Here is a 329-nt window from a genome sequence, read left to right on the forward strand (position 1 = left end):
TCTTACAGATGTTGGAGAAGCAACCATGGTTATGATGAGTGTCATCAAAAATGTATGTTATATAAAAACTCGCTATTTTGGGGAATTTCATTGTAGTTTTTGAATGGACGGTCATAATAGCTTCTGTTGTTCATGTGTGGTCTCAATATGTAATAGGGTGGGATTGCACCTGGAGGCTTCAACTTCGACGCCAAACTGTAAGAGCGTTTCTTGATTCCCAAAGTTTTTGCTGTTTCATACAAACTTAAACCGAGAAAGAAGCTTATAATACTTTATTGATTAAACAGGCGAAGAGAGAGTACAGATGTTGAAGACTTGTTCATTGCTCA

General features: G+C 37.1%; 1 long non-coding RNA gene across 1 annotated transcript; it reads left to right on the forward strand.

Moving 5' to 3' along the window:
- LOC104775439 lies at positions 1-329 on the forward strand. The gene is made up of 3 exons (XR_765918.1): positions 1-52; positions 157-197; positions 288-329. It is a non-coding gene; the product is annotated as an uncharacterized LOC104775439 (long non-coding RNA).

This window comes from Camelina sativa, unplaced genomic scaffold, assembly GCF_000633955.1.
Source record: "Camelina sativa cultivar DH55 unplaced genomic scaffold, Cs unpScaffold14502, whole genome shotgun sequence".
NCBI lineage: Eukaryota > Viridiplantae > Streptophyta > Magnoliopsida > Brassicales > Brassicaceae > Camelina > Camelina sativa.